Source organism: Bombina bombina, chromosome 1, assembly GCF_027579735.1.
Source record: "Bombina bombina isolate aBomBom1 chromosome 1, aBomBom1.pri, whole genome shotgun sequence".
Taxonomy (NCBI): domain Eukaryota; kingdom Metazoa; phylum Chordata; class Amphibia; order Anura; family Bombinatoridae; genus Bombina; species Bombina bombina.
The window spans coordinates 810,017-830,613 of NC_069499.1; the positions used below are offsets into that span (position 1 = coordinate 810,017).

The 20,597-nt window shown below is 41.9% G+C and overlaps 1 protein-coding gene across 1 annotated transcript in view; it reads left to right on the forward strand.

Annotated features, from left to right (window-relative positions):
* ALDH6A1 (aldehyde dehydrogenase 6 family member A1) overlaps positions 1–20,597 on the forward strand; it is a 261,329-nt gene that overhangs the window by 39,107 nt on the left and 201,625 nt on the right. Inside the window, exon 2 of the mRNA XM_053697045.1 lies at positions 16,789–16,863. The gene's annotated coding sequence lies outside the window, so the exon portion shown is untranslated. The remainder of the gene's footprint in view (positions 1–16,788; positions 16,864–20,597) is intronic.

The following is a 20,597-nucleotide window of genomic DNA, read 5'->3' on the forward strand; positions in this document are numbered from 1 at the left end:
TTTTTGCTAACAACTTTTGGCCAGAAAGTCCTTCAGGCCACAGTTTCAGCTAAAAAGGAACTGCCAGAAAAATTATCTCACCCTTTCTGTAACATAGACCATCTGCTTGGGTATTTATCCCATATGTTATGGAGGACTTTAGATCATTATCATTTTACAAAACTGTTTACATTTTTGGGCAATAGTTCTATTGACACCTCTTCAGACCCCTACTTTTTCCTTCCTACCTATGTTTTCTTCATAGATAGAAAGAGTCCACAGCTGCATTCATTACTTTTGGGAAATAAGAACCTGGCCACCAGGAGGAGGCAAAGACACCCTAGCCAAAGGCTTAAACACTCCTCCCACTTCCCTCATCCCCCAGTCATTCTTTGCCTTTCGTCCCAGGAGGTTGGCAGAGAAGTGTCAGAAGTTTGTTTTCTTCTCTTATGGAGGGTTGTACTCTTTGACATGGGTCGGGAGTTTTAAGTAGTCCTGTCAGTCTCTCAGTGAGGGCTTGGATGAATGTTAGAGTCCGGAGATGCAGGGAGTTTCTTTCTGCGAAACCATCCCGACTCATATTTTAACAACTCCACAAGCAATTGGCTTTCTCAAACTTCGCTTCGGTGCATAGACTCTCAAGTCTATGGCGGAGGCAAGGCTACTATCCGTCACACTTGAAGGGCCGTGTTCCTGTTCCATGGTGTAGATTCCGGTAAGATAGTTTCATTTTACTTCTTCATGAATGAGCTGTAACTCATTTGTTCCTGCGAACTCACATGAAAAATACAGGGTCTCAGTGGGACTACTTTTAGTATCTTGGAATCAAGGGTTAATATCTCCTGAGGGAGATATTATTGAACAGGGTTTTTTTTTAATCATGTTTATTTGATTTAATCTGTTTATGTGTAGTGTTAACTGGGCTTGTGGCTTTTGGAACATAACTGCCTTTCGAAGTGACGCAACCTTACGGTTGGGCGCACTTTTTTTGGACTGTACGGTTCACCTTGTGACCGGGCGTGTCTACGTTCTGCTCTCCCATTCCCGCATTTCTTACTGTGTGGCGACAGAGAATTCTGCTGGTGTCTGGTTCATAGGAGGTGGTGAGTGCCCCAGCCATTGTGGGTGTCAGGTGTCATTTAAATTGTTTTATATATAGTCAATTTTTTTGGTATCCTTTATCCAGTTATGGAGGATGCTGATGTTGAGATTGGTCAACTTTCTGATTCAGATTCTTCGTCCTGTGATGAATGCAAATTGGCCCCATTGACTCAGGTCAGTCAGTTATGTTTTTTAGGCCGTCCTAGAGTGCCTTGTTCCTCAAGCTTGGGGATTCAAGGGACTGCTGAGCCATCCGCCTCGGGTGGGCCCTGTCCTCCGGGACACAAGTTCCCTACCGCTCTCTACTACCACTACACATGCAGGTAACCCAGGTTATGTGTTTCCCTCCTCGGAGGGTGAATTGTTCCCCCCGGAGGTTGTGGCACGTTTTTGCTTTTACATACTTTTGGCGCTTGCACGTCTACAAAGTCCAGATGTTTATTTGCGATTGTGCTCATTCCTGATTGCCCCAGGTCTCTCGGCCACTGGAGGGCATGTGCAGTTCCTTGCGGGTGTAACTGTTCCTGAGTGTTGTGCCTTTCGTTACAGGCGGGCTTGCCTTTGTGTTTTACTCAGACACGTTTTTGAGCTGTTTGGGGACCCAATCCTTCTCGGTTATGGGACTCATCAGTCTCCTCCTTTGAATGGCTCACCTCATTAGACATGGGGGGATGAAGTAATCTCCTTTAAGTCTTGTTATCGAGATCATTCCCAGTTTTGTTGGAAGACCAGGGTTTCCGTTAGGCTGGTCCTGCGAAACTTTCTGTTCTTCTTGGGCATTAACCCTCGGGTTGCCCGTTATTTTATCTGGTTAGGATGAATTTTATTTTATTTCTCTTGTTAAGTGTGTTCAGTCCACGGGTCATCCATTACTTATGGGATATATTCTCCTTCCCAACAGGAAGTTGCAAGAGGATCACCCAAGCAGATCTGCTATGTAGCTCCTCCCCTCACATGTCATATCCAGTCATTCTCTTGCAACCCTCAACAAAGAAGGAGGTCGCGAGAGGAGCTGGAGTTTTTACTAATTATTCTTCAATCAAAAGTTTGTTATTTTAAAATGACACCGGAGTGTGCCGTTTTTTTATATCTCAGGCAGTATTTGGAAGAAGAATCTGCCTGGGTTTTTCTATGATCTTAGCAGACGTAACTAAGATCCACTGGCTGTTCTCGACATTCTGAGGAGTAGGGTAACTTCAGAAAGAGGGGAATAGCATGTGGGGTCCCCCGCAAATGAGGTATGTGCAGTACATTATTTTCTGGGAATGGAATTGACTAAGAAAATACTGCTGTTACCCATATGATGTAAGTACAGCCTTAAATGCAGTAGTAGTGACTGGTATCAGGCTGATAAATGTATGCGCAGTTGAGTTATTTTCTAGGGACTAGAATTTGACTGAGAAAATGCTGTTAATACTGAAATTATGTTTGAGCCTTATCTGCAGTGGAAGCGACTGGTAGCAGGCTTAGTGATAACTTTGCATGACATTTAAGATGTTGTTTTTAAAACGTTTACTGGCATGTTATTCGTTTTGTGAGGTACTTTGGTGATAAATCTTTTTGGGCATGATTTTTTCCACATGGCTAACGTATTTTCTGCATAGAAACCGTTATATCAGGTCTCCCACTGTTGTAATATGAGTGGGAGGGACCTTGTTTTAGCGCCTTGTTGCACAGTTAAAATTCTAGCACAGTCTTCCTGTTTCTTCCTCCTTGATCCAGGACGTCTCTAGAGAGCTCAGGGGTCTTCAAAATTCGTTTTTGAGGGAGGTAATCAGTCACAGCAGATCTGTGACAGTGGTTTGACTGTGATAAAAGCGTTTATTCTTAATTTGATATCCGTTTTTGGGTATTAAGGGGTTAATCATCCTTTTGCTAATGGGTGCAATCCTCTGCTAATTAATACATTTCTCGTTAAGAATTGTTGACTGTAACTGAATTGGTTTTCTTTATTATTCAACTGTGTTTTTAAAAGCGCTGCAGCGTTTTTTATATTGCTTGTAAACTTATTGAAAGTGATTTCCAAGCTTGCTAGCTTCATTGCTAAGTCTGTTTAAACATGTCTGATACAGAGGAATCTGCTTGTTCATTATGTTCAAAGGCCGATGTGGAGCCCAATAGAAATATGTGTACCAATTGTATTGATATTACTTTGAATAAAAGTCAATCTGTACCGTTTAAGAATTTATCACCAGACAACGAGGGGGAAGTTATGCCGTCTAACTCTCCTCACGTGTCAGTACCTGCGTCTCCCGCTCGGGAGATGCGTAAGATTGAGACGCCGAGTACATCAAGGCCCTTACAAATCACTTTACATGATATGGCTAATGTTATGAAAGAAGTATTATACAATATGCCCGAGTTAAGAGGCAAGCGCGACAGCTCTGGGTTAAGGACAGAGCGCGCTGATGACACGAGAGCCATGTCTGATACTGCGTCACAATTTGCAGAACATGAGGACGGTGAGCTTCATTCTGTCGGTGACGGTTCTGATTCGGGGAGACCGGATTCAGAAATTTCAAATTTTAAATTTAAGCTTGAGAACCTCCGCGTGTTACTAGGGGAGGTGTTAGCGGCTCTGAATGATTGCGACACGGTGGCAATCCCAGAGAAATTATGTAGGTTGGATAGATACTATACGGTACCGGTGTGTACTGATGTTTTTCCTATACCAAAAAGACTTACAGAAATTATTAGTAAGGAGTGGGATAGACCCGGTGTGCCATTTTCCCCTCCTCCGATATTTAGAAAAATGTTTCCTATAGACGCCACCACACGAGACTTATGGCAGACGGTCCCTAAGGTGGAGGGAGCAGTTTCTACTTTAGCCAAGCGTACCACTATCCCGGTGGAGGATAGCTGTGCTTTCTCAGATCCAATGGATAAAAAATTAGAGGGTTACCTTAAGAAAATGTTTGTTCAACAAGGTTTTATATTGCAGCCTCTTGCATGCATTGCGCCTGTCACGGCTGCAGCGGCATTCTGGTTTGAGTCTCTGGAAGAGGCGATTCGCACAGCACCATTGGATGAGACTTTGAGCAAAGTTAGAACATTTAAACTGGCTAATGCGTTTGTTTCAGATGCCGTAGTGCATTTAACCAAACTTACGGCTAAAAATTCTTGATTCGCCATACAGGCGTGCAGGGCGCAATCCTGGTCAGCAGATGTAACTTCTAAGTCCAAACTACTTAACATTCCTTTCAAAGGGCAGACGTTATTCGGGCCCGGCTTGAAGGAAATTATTGCTGACATTACGGGAGGTAAGGGCAACACCCTTCCTCAGGACAGGGCCAAACCAAAGGCCAAACAGTCTAATTTTCGTGCCTTTCGTAACTTCAAGGCAGGAGCAGCATCAACTTCCTCCGCTCCAAAACAGGAAGGAACTACTGCTCGTTACAGACAGGGTTGGAAAGGCAACCAGTCATGGAACAAGGGCATGCAGGCCAGAAAGCCTACTTCCGCCCCTAAGACAGCATGAAGACAATGCCCCCTATCCGGAGACGGATCTAGTGGGGGGCAGACTTTCTCTCTTCGCCCAGGCTTGGGCAAGAGATGTACATGATCCAAGGACGCTGGAGATTATATCTCAGGGATACCTGCTGGATTTCAAAACTTCTCCTCCACAAGGGAGGTTTCATCTGTCAAGGTTATCAACAAACCTAGTAAAGAAAGAGGCATTTCTACAATGTGTACAAGACCTCTTAGTCATGGGAGTGATCCATCCAGTTCCGCGAACGTAACAAGGACAAGGGTTTTACTCAAATCTATTTGTGGTTCCCAAAAAAGAGGGAACCTTCAGACCAATCTTAGACTTAAAAATCTTAAACAAATTCCTAAGGGTTCCATCGTTCAAGATGGAAACCATTCGGACCATCCTACCCATGATTCAAGAGGGTCAATATATGACCACAGTGGACTTAAAGGATGCCTACCTTCACATACCGATTCACAAAGATCATTATTGGTAACTAAGGTTTGCTTTTCTAGACAAACATTACCAGTTTGTAGCTCTTCCCTTCGGGTTAGCTACGGCCCCGATAATTTTTACGAAGGTTCTGGGCTCACTTCTGGCGGTACTAAGACCACGAGGCATAGCGGTGGTTCCGTACCTAGACGACATTCTGATACAAGCGTAAAGTTTTCAAAATGCAAAGTCTCATACAGAGATAGTTCTAGCATTTCTGAGGTCGCATGGGTGGAAAGTGAACGTGGAAAAGAGTTCTCTGTTACCACTCACAAGGGTTCCTTTTCTAGGGACTCTTATAGATTCTGTAGAGATGAAGATTTACCTGACGGAGTCCAGGTTATCAAAGATTCTCAATGCTTGCCGTGTCCTTCACTCCATTCCAAGCCCATCAGTAGCTCAGTGTATGGAAGTAATCGGCTTGATGGTCGCGGCAATGGACATAGTGCCATTTGCGCACCTGCATCTCAGACCGCTGCAACTATGCATGCTAAGTCAGTGGAACGGGGATTACTCAGATCTGTCCCCTTTGCTGAATCTGGACCAGGAGACAAGAGATTCTCTTCTCTGGTGGTTATCGCGAGTTCATCTGTCCGAAGGAATGACATTTCGCAGACCAGATTGGACGATTGTAACAACAAATGCCAGCCTTCTAGGCTGGGGAGCAGTCTGGAATTCCCTGAAGGCTCAGGGACTGTGGACTCAGGAGGAGAAACTCCTACCAATCAACATTCTAGAATTAAGAGCAATATTCAATGCTCTTCTGGCTTGGCCTCAGTTAGCAACATTGAGGTTCATCAGGTTTCAGTCGGACAACATCACAACTGTGGCTTACATCAATCATCAAGGGGGAACCAGGAGTTCCCTAGCGATGTTGGAAGTCTCGAAGATAATTCGCTGGGCAGAGTCACACTCTTGCCACCTGTCAGCGATCTACATCCCAGGTGTGGAGAACTGGGAAGCGGATTTTCTAAGTCGCCAGACTTTTCATCCGGGGGAGTGGGAACTTCACCCGGAGGTATTTGCTCAACTGATTCGTCGTTGGGGCAAACCGGATCTTATGGCATCTCGCCAGAACGCCAAGCTTCCTCGTTACGGATCCAGATCCAGGGACCCAGGAGCGGTGCTGGTGGATGCACTGGCAGCCCCTTGGGTTTTCAACATAGCTTATGTGTTTCCACCTTTTCCGTTGCTACCTCGACTGATTGCCAGGATCAAACAGGAGAGAGCATCGGTGATTCTGATAGCGCCTGCGTGGCCACGCAGGACCTGGTATGCAGACCTAGTGGACATGTCGTCCTGTCCACCATGGTCTCTACCTCTGAGGCAGGACCTTCTAATTCGGGGTCCTTTCAACCATCCAAACCTAATTTCTCTGAGGCTGACTGCTTGGAGATTCGGTTATTGATACATTGATACAGGCTCGGAAACCTGTTACCAGAAAAATTTACCATAAGATATGGCGTAAATATTTATATTGGTGTGAATCCAAGAGTTACTCATGGAGTAAGGTTAGGATTCCTAGGATACTGTCTTTTCTACAAGAGGGTTTAGAAAAGGACTTATCCGCTAGTTCACTAAAGGGACAGATTTCTGCTCTGTCTATTCTTTTACACAAGCGTCTGGCTGACAATCCAGACGTCCAGGCTTTTTGTCAGGCTTTGGCTAGAATTAAACCTGTATTTAAAACTGTTGCTCCTCCTTGGAGCTTAAACTTGGTTCTTAAGGTTCTGCAGGGTGTTCCGTTTGAACCCCTTCATTCCATTGATATTAAACTTTTATCTTGGAAAGTTCTGTTTTTGATGGCTATTTCCTCGGCTCGAAGAGTCTCTGAGTTATCTGCCTTACATTGTGATTCTCCTTATCTGATCTTTCATTCAGACAAGGTAGTCCTCCGTACTAAACCTGGGTTTTTACCTAAGGTTGTTTCTAACAGGAATATCAATCAAGAGATTGTTGTTCCATCATTATGTCCTAATCCTTCTTCAAAGAAGGAACGTCTTTTGCATAATCTAGACGTAGTCCGTGCTCTGAAGTTCTACTTACAGGCAACTAAGGATTTTCGGCAAACTTCCTCTCTGTTTGTCGTTTACTCTGGACAGAGGAGAGGTCAAAAGGCTTCGGCTACCTCTCTCTCTTTTTGGCTTTGTAGCATAATACGTTTAGCCTATGAGACTGCTGGACAGCAGCCTCCTGAACGAATTACAGCTCATTCCACTAGAGCTGTGGCTTCCACTTGGGCCTTTAAGAATGAGGCCTCTGTTGAACAGATTTGCAAGGCTGCAACTTGGTCTTCACTTCATACTTTTTCCAAATTTTACAAATTTGACACTTTTGCTTCTTCGGAGGCTATTTTTGGGAGAAAGGTTCTACAGGCAGTGGTTCCTTCCGTTTAATGTTCCTGCCTTGTCCCTCCTATCATCCGTATACTTTGGTATTAGTATCCCATAAGTAATGGATGACCCGTGGACTGAACACACTTAACAAGAGAAAACATAATTTATGCTTACCTGATAAATTTATTACTCTTGTAGTGTGTTCAGTCCACGGCCCGCCCTGTCTTTTTTGATGCAGGTTCTAAATTTTAAATCATAACTCCAGTCACCACTACACCCTATGGTTTCTCCTTTCTCGTCTTGTTTCGGTCGAATGACTGGATATGACATGTGAGGGGAGGAGCTATATAGCAGATCTGCTTGGGTGATCCTCTTGCAACTTCCTGTTGGGAAGGAGAATATATCCCATAAGTAATGGATGACCCGTGGACTGAACACACTACAAGAGAAATAAATTTATCAGGTAAGCATAAATTATGTTTTTTCATACTATGTTTCCTGCGGGAACTTAAAAATCTCTGGGATCGATACTCGCTGTTTTCTTCTACGAAAGTTGTTCGGGACCCATGTTTGTCTGTTTTTTCTTCCTCCCTCTTTGAGGGCGGATTTAGCCAGCTTGGCAGTTATGACCCTGGTTGCAGGCTGGTCCTGCTTGGGTTCAGATCTTTGGTCTTGCGGCTTATTCAGACACGTGCTGCCTATTATACCTTGCTGGTCAGGTTGGGGTGCCGAGTGCTCTTAACATTGTTTATGTTACTTGTTTTACTAGTTTCAGCAAACCATTCTCAAGAGGACTTGCGGGTCCGTGCGGCTCTCGGGATTGTTTCAATCCTAAATAGCCGTCGCTCTGGTGACTGGGTCAGTGAATTTTGCTGCGTCACTCTCTGTTGTTTCCGATATCCTCGGAACCTAGAGTATTCCTTCCCACATGGTGGGAAAATTAGAGGGTTTAGCGCCTCTTTCCGCCGGCGACGGTGTTGCTTTAGGAAATTGTCCTTTGTGGACTTGTTCCTTTAGTGGTTCTCTTCTTCATTGAGACCTATTGGATTGTCCGTTTCTCCATGGGATGGGTCGCTTTCGGGGGACTTGGATTCCCTTCGGGAGTTGATTGCTGCTTTTTCGGGACAATAGACAGCGGGGTCCTTTTGGGCTCTGGTTAGGGGTCCTTTCCCGGTGTTGGGAATGCTCTGCATCTCTTTCTTTGGATAGAAGAGGTCCTAGTGGTTTTCCACTCATATGGTTCAGGTATTGCCATCCAGGTGGCATCCAAACCCATGTTTTACTGTCCTCTGACTTCAAATCTGAGGTGATGTGGAGACTTGATGTTGCCTTGTGTCTGGAGCTCGTGGCTAGCTGGACAGCTAGCTCAGCATACTAATGCTCTGTGGCTACTCTGTACTGTTGCAAACTGAGGGTTGCTAGTTCAATCCCTGCCGAGGTCTACTCAGCCTTGCCTCCTTCCGAGGTTGATAAAATGAGCAGCACCTTGAGTCCCTTTTGGGGGATTTGCCGCACTTTTAAAGCACAACCATGTTAATGTTGCTTGGGCTCCTGTTAGCTCTAGTGTCCTTTTATGGCCCTGGCTCTTTGGAGTGTTGGGCTCCTGCGAGGGGTGGTCTCTTCCCTTTGGGTCGGGACTTGCAAGGGCTTCTTGCTTTTGTTATCTGGGTTTTTTTGGATTTTTCCCTGGGAGGGTTTTTTTTTTTTATGTATATCAGACGAGGGATTTATGTTCCTGGAAGATTGTTTAATCTAAACATTTGTTCCTGCGAAATGTTTTAATATGTCGCACAGCCCTAGTTGGGTGTTAATAAAACCGACTTGGTTATTACGGATGTGTTGTGGATAAAGCTCACTTGGTCATTATATGTTTGTCAGGCACACATGGTTATTAGGGTTGGGCTGTGGATTAGACTCTGTAGTTTATTAGGGTTGGGTTTTGCATATCCAGTGTACTTAAATTACTATTCACACTGTGCATATTTAATACAATTTATTACTGTGCAATTTACATACAAATTTTACATTTTTGGTGCAATGCAATTTTTTTTCCCAATTATTTGTTTTTAGTTTATGATTTTCATTGTGCAGTGTTTTCAGATTAAAAGGTGACTTTAGGTATTTCCACCAGGGAAAAAGTGCTGGCAAGCATTCTTAAATAATCACTCTAGCCCAGAGACCTTTACATAATCTGGCCCTTGATTATTAGGGTTGGGCTGTGGATAGAACTGACTTTGTTGTTAGGGTAAGGTGTTGGTTAGGCACACTTGGTTATTAGTGTTGGGCTGTGGATAAAATTGTCTTGTTTATTAGGTTTGGATGTGGGTTATGCTCACTTGGTTATCAGGGTTAGTCTGTGGATAAAACTGACTTGGTTGTTAGGGTAGGGTGTGAAATATGCACACTTAGTTATTTGGGTTTGAATTGTGGATATAACGGACTTGCTTATCCGGATTGCGTGTGGGTTAGGCATACTTGTTTATTAGGGCTGGGGTGTTAATAAAACTGACTTGTTTTTTTTGGTAGGCTGTGGATTTATACTGACTTGTTTATTAAGGTTGGGTGTAAGTTAGGAATACTTGATTATTTGTGTTAGGCTGTGGATAAAACTGACTTGGTTATCAGGGTTGGGTGTGGGTTCGGTTCACTTGGTTATTAGGGTTCACTTGTGGATAAAGCTTGCTTCTTTATTAGGGATGGGCTATTGGTTAGGCACAGTTAGTTATTAGGGTGGGTTAGGCACACTTGGTTTTTAGGGTTGGGCTGTGGATAAAACTGACTGGGTTATCAGGGTTGGGTATGGGTTAGGCATATTTTGGTTATTTAGGTTGAGCTGCAGATATAACTGACTTCGTTATTAGTGTTGGGCTGTGGATAAAGCTATTTTCTTTATTAGGGTTGGACTATTGTTTAGGCACAGTTATTAGGGTGGGGTGTGGGTAAACTCAGTTGTTAGGGTTAGGAGTGGACAAAGCTCACTTGGTTATTAGGGTTGAGAGTGGACAAAGCTCACATGGGTATTACGGTTGTGTTGTGGATAAAACTGATTTGGTTGTTAGGGTTGTGTGTGGTTTAGGCATATTTGGTTATTTGGGTTGGGCTGTGGATAAATCTGACTTGGTTGTTAGGGTTGGTCAGAGTTAAGCACACTTGGATATTTTGGGTTGGGCTGTAGATAAAACTGACTTGGTTATTAGGGTTAATTGTGGATTAGGCAGACTTGGTTATTAGGGTTAGGCTGTGGATAAAGCTGACTTGGTTGTTAGGGTTGGTCTGGGTTAAGCACACTTGGATATTTGGGTTGGGCTGTAGATAAAACTGACTTGGTTATTAGGGTCAAATGTGGATTAGGCAGACTTGGTTATTAGGGTTGGGCTGTGGAAAAAGCTGACATAGTTATTAGGGTTGGGTTTGGGTTAGGCACACTTGTTTATTTGGGTTGGGCTGTGGATAAAACTGACTTGGGTATCAAGGCTAAGTGTGGGTTAGGTACACTTGGTTATTTCGTTTGTGCTGTAGATAAAACTGACTTGGTTATTATGGTCGGGTGTGGGTTAGTTATATTTGGTTATTTTCGGTTGGGCTATGGATAAAACTGACTTGGTTATAAAGGTTGGACAGTGGATAAAACTGGCTTGGTTATTAACCCCTTGAGTGCTAATGATGGCTCTGGGCCATCACAAATTGTCTCAGTCAGGTGCTAATGACGGCTCAGAGCCGTCGCTAGCACTCTCCCACTTTGAGGGAGATCTGGGGGCTCCCACCGTCTCCTACCCCGGCGATCAGGCATGCATAGTGACAGGCATCGCCGGGGCTTCACGTTACGCACAGTGACGTCACGCGCAATGACGTGATGACATCACCGTGCAACTTTATTTAACATTAACAATGTTAAACATAGGAGCAAGGGGGGCATGCTGCTTAGAAGCCTGTATCTCAGGCATCTAAGCAGCTACAGACCCCCAAGACTCAACGTTGGAAAGGTATTCGCATAACCTTTCCAACAGTGTAAGTCTTGGGGATCTGAAATTTTTTAAAAAAAGTTAAAAAAATATATATTTTTGGACTTCCGGTGGGCGGCTCTAGAAGATGGCTGCGAGCCTCTGTTGCTCTGAAGAGCTCTTCTTCTAATTTAAGCTATAGTGCCATTATTCTATGCCATCTGCATTTCCCTTGACAAGAAAGCTGTCCGGGAACCTCAGGCAGATAGAAAGATACCACTCTTTTCTTCCACGGAAGTCATTTGACAGAAATTGAACCCACGAGGGACTTTGTAAATATTATTTGCAGGACTGTTGTTTTAGGGATATGGATCCAGGGTGTGACATGGCTGCGCAGATACTTGCAATTCTCCAGCCTTCATTGGATCGCATATTTCTGAGCTTTGAGAGGCTACATGAAGCGGTACAAGCTGCTGGGAAACCTAACCTTAGAAGCAGTGAGCCGGTATACATGCAAAGCTACCCTCCAGATCGAACTCCGCAAAATCTGCACTGCACTCATCTACATGGGTCTGTCAGAATAAACTACTCACTCGCTCCTGCTTTGGAATTAGCCGATCATTTATCGACACACCAAGAGGAAAAGGATTTGCCCCCTCTGCATTCATCTTCTGATCCGGCGTGCGGCTCTGAAGGAGCTGCTGGGCGTTTCACTTCGCTGGAGAACTCCAGCCTTGCTCATTGTGTGAGACGACTTACCATTGAGACACCACCTGTGTCTATCCCACTTTGGACGTTTTTTTCTAAACTTGGAGCACAGCCAGCCTATATGATTATGGACTGCCACACAGACATCCCAATATACATAAATCCTATCTCGAGGAGATTTTCTACTAGCATCTTAATTGAGAGGGCAGACTATACCAGTGGGAAACGCCTGTCTACACTGGGCATCTCTGAACGCAGCGCAGCCGAGCAATCTCTTCAATTACCGCAGCTGAGATGGCCGCCAGGCCCATACTTCGAACCGCTCGCTCTATCCAGGGCAGGAGTGGGCTAACGCCGGGTGGATCCCAATCTAGCTGTTTCCTACGGCTGCTGAGAAAATACTTCTATTAATTGGACCGGCTACTTTGCACCTTGAGAAATAACCGCAGCCTGAGTTATTTCTATAATGCACACTGTGGAAAACTTAGCAAGACCTCTTACAATACTCATTTTATGTTGTAGCAATTGATTGGGAGCTAGCCTACCAACTCACTACAGTGTGCTGTTACTGTTTCTTGCCTCCCGTTGTAGTTGTGGCCCTGTTGGCCTGTTACGTTGTTTCATTTTGCCTTTCTTTTATTTTTTTTTCTTTCTATAAAGCGGCAGCAGATTTTATACCACACCTTAACCCCACTAATTATTAATTATCAGTATTCCGTTCACCTTATACCGGAACCCCTAAAACTCCTGCCCTCCAATTTTCAATTTTCTTTCTTATTTATTTTTTATTTTTCATATATTCTGGACAATATCGCTTTCGGATAAGTAATGTGAGGCAACACAACCTTAGTCTGCTTGGCATAGCACCTTACTAAGTATAATCCTGTCTATTAAACCCTGGGAATTGTGTTTTACATAACTTGCAAAAGGTTTTTTAAACATAGTGACGCATGATACAACCCTAGTTTACAATATCGCTCGGTCAGACAGAGAGGCTAACCTTACTTAATGTTTGCAATGTCCTTGCAGTTTACTGTCTGCAATACTTGCTCTGACAGTTTATTATATCATCTCCACACCTAATTTATACTGAGCACCTACATGTTCTTTCATTAAAGTCTTTCATACTTTGTCAAATCAAACTAACTACTCTCTCTGTAATAGGAATACATTGTACTGTGGTATGGGGTGATGTTGCCTTGGCCCTGTTGGTCAATTGCTATGTTTAAAATTGTCATAGTCTTGTTAACATAGCTGTTCCAGCGGAATTCTTGCATAGTCCCTGTAATAGTTTAAATAAACAATCAGTGTAGGATCTATGTCTTGCTTGATTTCTCTGTATCTATTTGCTTGTTCTTGACAATATTCTTGTTCTTGACTCACCACTGTTAAATTTGACTTCATGTATTGACCCTGCATAGTGAAAGGTATATGTATTCAAACTATGGCACCATCTGCTCAACTACTGGGCCTAGAGTAGTTCTGGACCCCTCCAATATCATTGCTAACCATACTAGAAAACACTTAGCTTAGTCTGCCCACTGTTACCAAATATGTCACCGAGACTGATATATTCTGTCAAAATAAAATAAAAGACTGCAGGACTGGTTGGAAAGGCCGTGAGGACAGGGATGTTTTATTCTATTTTACTTTATTTTATTATTTTATGTTGTTTGTTAAGTTTTGTTTTGTGTTAATGTATTAATATTAAAAAACTGAGAGGTGCAGGTGCATTATGAGATAACATTCATTCAATGTTTCTATAACCCTTGCTGTACTGTTAATACCTTTGAACTAGTGGATCTCAAATGTATCATACTTTGTACTCACTCTATCATATGAATTGTAATATCGCTGTAACCCTACCTATCAGGGTGTTCACTTAATCATATGTACCTGTGTTTCTTCAATGAAAAGAATTTAAAAAAAATATATATTTTTTTAAAAATTAAAATAAAAAAAACCTTTAAAAAAAATGTAACACCCAGGTGGGAAAGTGCTTAGCACTCAAAGGGTTAAAGGGACAGTCAAGTCCAAAAAACACTTTCATGATTCAGATAGGGCATGTAATTTTAAACAACTTCCCAATTTATTTTTATCACCAATTTTGCTTTGTTCTCTTGGTATTCTTAGTTGAAAGCTAATCCTAGAAGGTTCATATGCTAATTTCTTAGACCTTGAAGACTGCCTCTAATCTGAATGCATTTTGACCACTAGAGGGCATTAGTTCATGTGTTTCATATAGATAACATGGAGCTCATGCACGTGAAGTGACCTAGGAGTGAGCACTGATTGGCTAAAATGCAAGTCTGTCAAAAGATCTGAAATAAGGGACCAGTCAGCAGAAGCTTAGGTAGAAGGTAATTACAGAGGTAAAATGTGTATTATAACTGTGTTGGTTATGCCAAACTGGGGAATGGGTAATAAAGGCATTATCTTTCTTTTTAAAAAACAATAATTCTGGTGTTGACTGACCCTTTTTAAGGTTGTGTGTTGGATAGGCACACTTGGTTATTAGGGTTGGGTTGTAGATAAAACTGGCTTGGCTATTAGGATTGGGCTGTGAATAAAACTGACTCGGTTATAAGGATTGGGCTGTATATAAAGCCCACTTGTTTATTAGGGTTGGGCTGTTGGTTAGGCACAGTTGGTGTGACGACCAGGGTTAACCAACCCTGCACCAGTCACTTGTTTGGCACAGAATTGGTTAACAGACGTTCTCCGCTTTAACCAATCTGTCACAGTCTAGACACTCCAGGCAAGCCTGTGACTTAGTTCAGCGGGTGCAAGGATTAACAACACTCTAGTCTGTCCTAGACTTAAAAAAAATGCACAAAATCCCCTTTAATCACACCCACACTAAACTATCTCTAAGCTGCCACCACTTAAGATTTATTATATGGGAAATCTTAAGGAAAACCCAGACTAACAAATTAAATCTTAGAATATAATTTAGCAAAAAAAAATAATAATGTAAAATTACAGTAACGTTGTTGAAATATTAGGAAAGGCAAAGACTTAATAAAGGAATTATTTATTATGCAAAAAAATGAGGCACAGTGCATTATTAATAAAAAAAAAGATCTTAACAAATAGAATTATAAACAAGCAAACAGTTTTAAAAATAAAAAGGAGAAATAACAGATCTAATAATTTCCTTGCTTAGATGTCTGTGCCAGGGAGATTGGCAAGAAAAGATGGTCACTCGAGCTGTAACAGCCTCCCATGTAGAATGAACAACTTGCATTGTTAGACACATGGTTTTCATATTTTCATCATCTAGTGTCATAATATGGTTAAAGGCATGTCTCAAGTTGTACTAGTGTTCTCTGATTGACCTTATCTAATGCTGGTTAAAGGGCACTGCTTTTGTCTCTGTGCTGAGATGTTTACTTACTTGATGCATCAATACATATGCAATAACATTTGGTCAAGTGGAACTTTGAAACTATTTATGACAGGAGGGCCTGTTTGGTCAAGGAAAATACACAGGGACATACAACCTCTCAAATAAAACAGAATAGTAGATAAGTTAACCCCTTGCACCTAAGTTTTAAGGGTGGGGTGTGAGTTAGACTCAGTTATTTATTAGGGTTGAGAGTGGACAAGGCTCACTTGTTTATTAGGGTTGAACTGTGGATAAAACTGCCTTTGTTATTAGGGTTGGGTGTGGCTTAGGCACACTTGGTTATTTGGTTTGGACTGTGGATAAAACTGACTTGGTTGTTAGGGTTGGGTGTGGGTTATGCACACTTGTTTATTAGGGTTTGGCTGTGGATAAAGCTCACTTGTTTATTAGGGTTGGGCTATTGGTTACGCATAGTTGGTTATTAGGGTGGGGTGTGGGTTAGACTCAGTTGGTTATTAGGATTGGGTTGTAGATAAAACTGACTTGGTTATTGGGGTTGGATGTGGGTTAGGAATACTTGGTTATTTGAGTTTGGACTGTGGATAAAACTGATGTGGTTGTTAGGGTTGGGTTGTGGATAAAACTGACTTGGTTATTAGGGTTGGGCTGTGGATAAAACTGACTTGGTTATTAGGGTTTGTTGTGGGCTAGGCACACTTGATTAGTAGGGTTGGGCTGTGGTTAAAACTCACTTATTTATTAGGGTTGGACTATTAGTTATGCACAGTTGGTTATTGGGGTGGGGTGTGATTCATTTGGTTTATTAGGTTTTGGAGTGGACAAGGCTCACTTAGTGATTAGGGTTGGGCTGTGGATAAAACTGACTTGGTTATTAGGGTTAGTGTGTGGGTTAGGCATTATTGGTTAATAGGGTGGGGGTAAGTTAGACTAAGTTTATTAGGGTTTGGTGTGGACAAGGTTCACTTGGTTATTTGGGTTAGGTGTGGGGTAGGCACAATTGGTTATTAGGGTTGGGTGTGGGTTAGGCATGCTTGGTTATTTGGGTTGGGTGTGGGGTAGGCACATTTTGGTTATTTGGGTTGGTCTTAAGATGAAACCGGCTTGGTTATTAGGGTGGGGTGTGGGTTGGATTCACTTGTTTATTATGGTTGGGCTATTGGTAAGACACAGTTATTAGGGTGGGGTGTTGGTTGGACTTGGTTGGGAGTGGACATGGCTCACTTGGTTATTAGGGTTGGGAGTGGACATGGCTCACTTGGTTATTAGGTTTGAGCTGCAGGTACCCTCCCTTTGTGTGCTAACATTTCCTGTCAGTTTTGAGGTAACTGTTCCTTTAAATGTTTTGAATATGTCTTCACCTATGCTGATTGTTTGTTTGTTTATTTGCAGCCACGGACCAAGCTTTTTATCAATGGAAAGTTTGTGGATTCCCAGACCTCTGATTGGATCGAGATCCACAATCCGGTAAGATAATTTTTTTTGTTAGTGTGCCATATTCGTTTTTGGAGTATTGTTTGAGGACAATGAGTGCTTTTGGGGGGAATTGGTATTTGTTAAATTAAGGTGTCCATTATTGTGTAATGAGAGAATCAGAGACTAATATATCTATATAAGATCAAACCAATTGAAATATTAATTTAGTTTTGTTGTAATTCTCTGATTCCTTAGAAATAGACTAGGGCTGCAACTAACGATTACCTTACAGGTAAGGTAGTTAATTTTTGGTTTCACCTATATTGGTGTATAAAGGTCCACAACAATTGGTTTCCTGAAATATTGTGTCTGTTTTTTATTTTTGTTTTGTTTTGTTTTCATGTACCATGACGGGGGGGGTTATTTTTCTATCGGATTCACCTCTGACAAACTCACATCCCAATGCTTGTTATGATGTTTTTATTGCCCTATGCACCTTTACCTTCCTATTGTGTCAGCAACCACCTCTTATTGTTGTGTAGAGGCCTAATTTTACCTAGCATTAGTTCTTCCTCTACTTGCTATTCAGCAGGAAACCCTTTCCTGAGCTCTACCCAATAACCCATATTTAGCGTCTTTGTATATCCTATTTATATAGGACTGTAGTTCCACACTGTATTATTTCTCTATTTAATTGCCTTTCCTTTCATAAGTTGAGGATAGTCCATAGGTGTCCATAAAATGTGGGATATATTTCCTTCCACTAGGAGGAGGTCAAGAACCCTCACAAGAGCTTTAATCCCTCGCCCCTCCTTTCCCCACTCAGTTTATTCTTGGCCTCTGAGAAAAGAGGTGCTCTGCAAGCAAGATTTTATTATTTTCTTTCTAATCATTTATTGAGAGCTCAGACCTGACTTAAGACCCAGTTACCCCTCTTCCATCTTCACTTCAGGATAATTTCTCCAAATTTCTGAGTGAAGCAGGGCTAAAGGAATACCTCAGTTATGGCATGTCAGTACCCATAACTGCCCTCAGGCGTTGCGGTGACCCTGTCTCTTAACCTCTGCTTGAAGGGTTGCTGGTATATCTGACAGTATCCTCTGCAGTATTTACTTGCACTGGATCAGCATTCTGTGAGGGAGTAAGGCCTCACCACACTGGTAAGATACAATGGAGGGGTGCTGCAGTCCAGTTAAGTGACTCAGGCACTAAACACAGCCCAGGAACTATTCCTAGTACACTGCTTTTATAGGTCCTACATAGTTGGGGGTTCTCAGCCTTTACACATAGTGCTTTACCTATGGGCTTAACACACAGCATTATGGAATTCAGAGTTAAAATACCTCTTTGTTTTACATGCCTTATTACCCCTTAGCAGCCCTTAGTATGTTTAAGACCTGGGTTCACTTTTTCCCTCACAGAAAACAAAACAAAACTATACTTTCTCTTTAAGAAAACTGCTAATTGCCTTATATAATAAGCGGTTAGCGCTTCAGCTCATGTTGAATTTGGTTAGGGTTGGTGTGTTTTAGTGTTTCTTCTCACAGGCCTTAGCCTACACATCGTTCTGGACTTAGCCTCCGCCCTCCCTTTGGTGTCCTTTTTCCTTCACCTGATCTCCAAGTGGCTGAAAATGTACCCTGGGCTTGTCTCCAGACCTTACATGCTATCTGGGTCCAGTTTTAACCCTTTTATATGCCCAAAAGGTTGGTGAGTACCCTCCTAGGAGCTGCTGAGGGGGTGGGTTATAAAAAAAAAATTCTTAACAAATTTGTTCGGGTAATTGAAATGATTCATACAATTTTGCCTCTAATTAAGGAGGTATAAAACAAATGAAGAGAGGGGATTCCCTAAATTAAAATCCCATTATTATATCAAGCATGGGGATACAGACAGCATCACAACGTTTTGGGGGTGTTCCCCTTAATCATGTGATAACAATAATGAGATCTGCACAAACTTATAGTCCTATCAATTAAACAATTAGTCTTAATTAGTCAGTTATTTCCTATTCTTAATCACAAGAGGGCAGCAGAGCACTATAGCATGGATTATGCATCAAAGAATATATACCATTTTAAAACCACATTTACAAATTAAAAACAATGTCACAAAGTATCATGAAAAATAGCACCATAGCAAGAACATTGATCATGGAATAACAATACACAGTTTACTCTTAGATGGCTTAATAAAAGACTGATCAATTAAGTTCCCTGTTCATGCCCTTAGGTTCCATAGTGTCTAACTTAAAAATCAAGTGTACTTCACGTTGTTTGAGAAGGAGTTCCCTATTACCCCCCTCCTAGGGGTATTTACCTTTATTATCACCTGAAAGCGAAGCTGATTTATCTGATGACCTGCCTCTAGAAAATGGGCAGCCACTTGAGCCGTTATTACTTTACAGTGAATATTACTCTTACGTTCGCTTAAACGGTCACCAATGTGCCTAGTGGTCTCACCCACATAGCCATGTCCCCAGGGACACTTAATGAAATAGATGACATACAAAGTGTCACAAGTAAAGTATGTATTATAAAAAAAAACTTTTAATCTGTTGTGGGTGTGCTACATTGACAATAACTTTGGGGTCTTGGTGGGCAACATTGGAACTCTTGAACTTTTTGTAAATTAACTAAATACGGCTACTAATTTCATTAAATTTTAATTGACTTACAGTGAGGTGAGTTTGGATTTTTTGAATGTCACCATTATGAAGGAGGGTGCTAGCTTTAAGACTAATATCTTTAGAAAACCTACAGACAGGAACACCCTCCTCCAGTGCACACAATCTCCTTTTGATTAAATCTTTAACATGGAGCCAATTGTTAAAGTGAAAGTAAGGTTTTCAATACCCCAAGATATTTATGTATTGTACAACAGGCATACATTACAGTCGCTTACTTCATATTTTTAATATAGCGCACCTTTTCATCGCTTCTTCGGGGTCTCTAACTGTTAGACATAATAGCGGTCCCACCCGCTCAATACTTCATTAGCCATGCTCGTTCTCGTTATCCCATTTTTTTTTTGGCGCATGCGCAATGATACGAGCTATGCTATGATACTAAACATTGTATCACTGGTTTCATTGTTTAGTATCATAGCGGTGATCATATGAGTATTTTCGACGACTCTAACAAGCAATCTATATTCGCCCGATAGTTTGTTGCTAATGAGTGAAGTCACTATTAAGATTTCCTTCAGTGGTTTAAGTGTGCATGAGGCTATTGTGAACGCACATCCGATAATGGATTAAATTCTCGGTTAGCCGCATGAGCATAGGAGTAACATGTGGGCATAAAACTAACAGTTTGAGACACCCATGGGGGACCAATTAGTTGTATAGAATGCTTGCTTGTCACGATTAACAAAAAACTAATTAGAATGCGGGCAGAGAGTCAGCTAACTAGATGGACGGCTTTCATGAGTGTAAATAGGTCTATAATTGAATTTGCAAAAAATTAATAAATGAAAGTGATATTTATTTTAGATGAATTATTTAAACATAGATTGCAGGCTACTCAACTTTACTTTCACTTTAAGGGTTATTTTTTTTTTTTTTGTCTCTGATGAGGAGACTGTTCCTTTAAGATTAAAAGAAACGGATGTAATGTTTCTGGAGAGAGGATACCCCCTGAGGAAGTGATTAAAATCCCCAGAAGTAAGAGAGAGAATGACTTTTGTCTCTGAGTTCTCTGTACAGAGTCCTATTGTCTTGAAAACTTTACGTAAACATTGGCATTTGTTAGGAGAATGCATCCCATATGTGGAAGAATTCAGAT